The 3,878-nt window shown below is 49.8% G+C and overlaps 1 protein-coding gene across 3 annotated transcripts in view; it reads right to left on the reverse strand.

Moving 5' to 3' along the window:
- The window catches only part of cdk14 (cyclin-dependent kinase 14), an 83,436-nt gene that overhangs the window by 11,142 nt on the left and 68,416 nt on the right, over positions 1-3,878 (reverse strand). The window lies entirely within an intron of this gene.

Genomic DNA, 3,878 nt, shown 5'->3' on the forward strand with positions numbered 1-3,878 from the left:
CCCGTCTGCAGCAGCCAGGCGAACGTTATCCCGTAGCTGCTGCAGACGGGCTAACGTTATCCCGTCTCCATCCATGAAGTCCTGGCAGAGCTCCTTCAGACCCAGCCTGCTGTCCCCTCAGGTGCTCTAAGGAGCGCCTCCTCAGCTCCTCCCTCCAGCTGCCTCCACAGGTCCAGTGTTCTGGTAGAACCTCCTCTGGGTTTCTCTCCATCTCAGGCTTCTTCTGACATTGATGACTTCCTCTGGTGTTTTTCTGCTCAGGTTTTCCATCTGAATCTTCCATCTAAATCCTATTTTTAGCTAAATGTCCCATAGTTGTGTTGCTAACTGCAGGTTTTTCCTGTCTGTAGGCCATTTCTCTCCCTTTCTCACCTTAATGTTTATTCAGTGTGCTGTAAACCTTTCCTCTACATATACCTCGTTAAGTGGCTCCTGCAGCTCATCCTGTGGAAGGATCCGGAGCGGCTCAGGGTTCAGATCCATTGCTTTGGTCTGACGTGCCTTTAGAGAAGCACAACCTTAATGGTGGGATTTACTGAGCCCCTCCCTTCAAGTTATTGTCTCTGCTAACCTCTTCCATTCAGAGGCCTGATTAAATATTTATGGCTGTAAATGAGAATTTGTTAAATCTTCGACTCAGCATGAATATTTAATGATGCTTAGTTTCCTTCCTCTACAACCCAACAGGCTGCTGAAGCAAACTTTGAGCTGCGGCGCCGCGCTCTAACCACGAGAAGAGGTTGTGAGTTCTGCTGGACCTGCAGGTTTTCTGTAGAGATGTCTGCTAGGAAGTGTGTTGGTGGTGGGGGTGAAAGCAGGGAGGATCCATCACTCCCCTTCTGGCTCACCCTATGATGGGGATGAAGTCTGGAGGAGAACTGACGGTTTCCTCCTGTGAACCCCCTTTATACCAAAATGCTGCCAATACGCCATTAAACAGTAGCTGGAAGGTAGAAACACGTTCAGCGCTCGTCTGGAACACGTCAGATACGCTGATATGCGTTGGAGAGAAGGTCTTGATAAGTTACGCAGAAGTTAGTCAGAGGTTTAGGATCAGCTAGACGCCACGACTGATGAGGAACTGATACTGAATGGATGTTAACCATCAGATAACTGACCTGGAACTGACGGCCCACGACTGGCATACGACCAGTATGGCGGGAAATTTGAAGCATTCCTAATAGACTTGACGTCCTCGCCATATGTTGACGGTCGCCAGCATACTTCAGCGTGTTTCATCGAGCTCACTTGTCCAACGTAACTAATCGTCAAGGCGTGACAGGAGCTTTAAGGAGGTTATAAAACCAGCGGTTGACTCCTTTAAAAGCTCCTCAAACAAACTCCAACATTCGTACGAGTGACTCAGCAGAAAATCCCCCTCCCCCTGCAGCTGGCACGCGGGGATCCAGGGGCCTCTGGTTTCATTGGCTGGTCCATACAAAGAACAGTCAGTCACTCTATGTGAGATCAATCTACTATAGAAATTAGCTTTGGCTCTGAATTCACCCGTTCACATCTGGATGTTTGGCTCTGAATTCATCCGTTCACATCTGGAGGTTTGGCTCTGAATTCATCCGTTCACATCTGGATGTTTGACTCTGACTTCATCCGTTCACATCTGGATGTTTGTGTCTGAGAGAGATGCAGATTGGATGAAGGGATGAACGACGTGGTCTGGAGATGGACAGTACAGGTGAGGGTGGGAAGTAAAAGGCAGAAGGTCGGTTGATGGTGATCTCAGTAATATTCACAGCAGACGTCGATTATCTTTCCTCCATCAGCAGTTTTCGTTTCTCCTTCTCTAACAGTCCATCCTCATCATCTCCCTGCTGGGCTCCTTTCATTCTGCTGCTCAGCTCTCAGTCAGCAGATCCTCCATGATTTCCTCCATGATCCATGAATGAGCTTCTGGCGGCGTGGGAAGACGGCATCATGGGGCGCTGATCATGCAGATTTCACTTCTCAGGTGGACGGCAGCAGGATGACCAGGATTCCTGAAGTTCAGAAGGTTTGTGGGCCTTGCTGGGTCAAACAGAGGGTGAGGTTGGAGCATCAGTGATGTCACTCTCTCGTTACTCCGTCTTCATCCACCACAGAACATGGGGGGGAGACCGGATCTGGCCCAGATCCACCTCCTGCAGTGAGCTGCTGGTTCTGGTTCAGCCCCCCCCTTATTGTCAGGAGTATTAATTAGCTCCTCTGCTGTCAGGATAACGAGCTGCACAGAGGAGGATCTCTGCTGGGAAATTTGGTTCAGATTTCCATAATTATTTAGAAGCCCCGCTGAAGCTCAGGCAGATTTTTCTTCTTCTTTGGGTTTAATTTATTCCAAAAGGCGTGCGTGTTCAGGGACTCAGCTGGTTAATCAAACTGATGTTTAATTCATTCTCTGAGCTTCTCCACTTTGAAGCCTCTGAACCACCAGGCCTGCTCTAATCGGCAGAACCTGGACCGGTTCCGTCTGGGAATCAGGGGTGACGTCACAGCTGGGGGGACGTCAGGGCTGGGGGGACGTTCGGGATGGGGGATCAGGAGCCAATATCTCTCTGTCATGTGTTCATCTGCAGAGTGAATTAACTCTGATTGGACTCGCTGTCTGATTAGAACAAATACATGAAGACAGAAGAGCTGATGGCTCCAGGTTCTCCATGGGGGGGCGTTTCAGGCTGGTGTTGGATGTAGAGGTTGGCGTGCTGGATTAGCCCAGCGGGCGGCTCTTCTGCTAGCAGCGAACGCAGCGGCGCTCTGCTGTGAAGGTGAGACCACCGCTGCATCCGACCCTCAAACTGCTGCAAGCAGGTCTCGGCTGATTGGCTGATAGGCACCCAGTATGGCTAGCAGCTAGCATCAGCTGAAGGCCGCTTCATGGCTAATGAGTCACAGGAAGGGCTACCAACAGTTCACCTAAACCTCATACATCATAAACATACTTTCATTGTTTCTTTTTTTTCATTTCTAATTTTAATTTAGACATTTTCATTTTGAAATGTTTTATAAATGATTCAAAAAGAGGAGCAACAAATTTTAATCTGAACCCAGAGGTGAGTTGTTCTTTTTATGGAAGACTCTGAGGGCCCCCCATGTGGTTCTTGAGGGCCCCTTGGTTCCTGCGGGTCCCATGTTGGTGACCCCTGGTGCTGATGTCGCTGAAGGGCCTCAGCTGGACGAGGAGAGCTGGAGCTCCGAGCAGAGGCAGATCTTCCAGGATGGAGATGGAATGAAGCAGCTGGGTGGGCTAATCGCTCCATCTGGGTCAGCAGCGTTAATGAGCTGCCAAACACCACCCAGTGCCAGGAGCTGGGACTGGGAGCACTGGGACAGAGTGGGCTCCACCTCCCCCGCCGGATTCCGTCTCCACGGTAACCGAGAGCCCGTTCTTAAAACAGGCCCCGCGGCGCACAGAGCGCTGCGGCGCCTTGTTAGCCAACAGCCGGGCGTGAAATCCCTGCGCCGTCCTCCCACCACCATGACTCCATCTATAGCTCCTGCTCCCTTTGTCAGGCCCTGCAGTGTGTGAGTGCTGCAGATGTGTTTCCCTCCAGGCCTACAGCTCTACCTTTAACCAGGCAGGCTGTCTTTGTTTAGCTCTGTTCTGACACACGCCGCATGCTGAGCATCTTAAGCACCATATCAGAGGATCACGGTAACCTTCCTGACTTCAGATGAGGAGAACTTCATCGTCTGCGTCTCCATTAACCTGATCCTGAGCTGACAACAGAGACAGGATATAGGCCATGAATAATACTGACCTATAATGAAGAAGGAAAGATCATCACCGTGGAAACCATCACTCTTCAGAGTTTAACGAATGAATCACAAAATCAATTTGATCAATTTTAGTCTAAATAAAAATATTTAGTTTCTGTTTCAGAAGATTC

This window comes from Cyprinodon variegatus, unplaced genomic scaffold (genome assembly GCF_000732505.1).
Source record: "Cyprinodon variegatus isolate N-32 unplaced genomic scaffold, C_variegatus-1.0 Scaffold1272, whole genome shotgun sequence".
Lineage (NCBI taxonomy): Eukaryota > Metazoa > Chordata > Actinopteri > Cyprinodontiformes > Cyprinodontidae > Cyprinodon > Cyprinodon variegatus.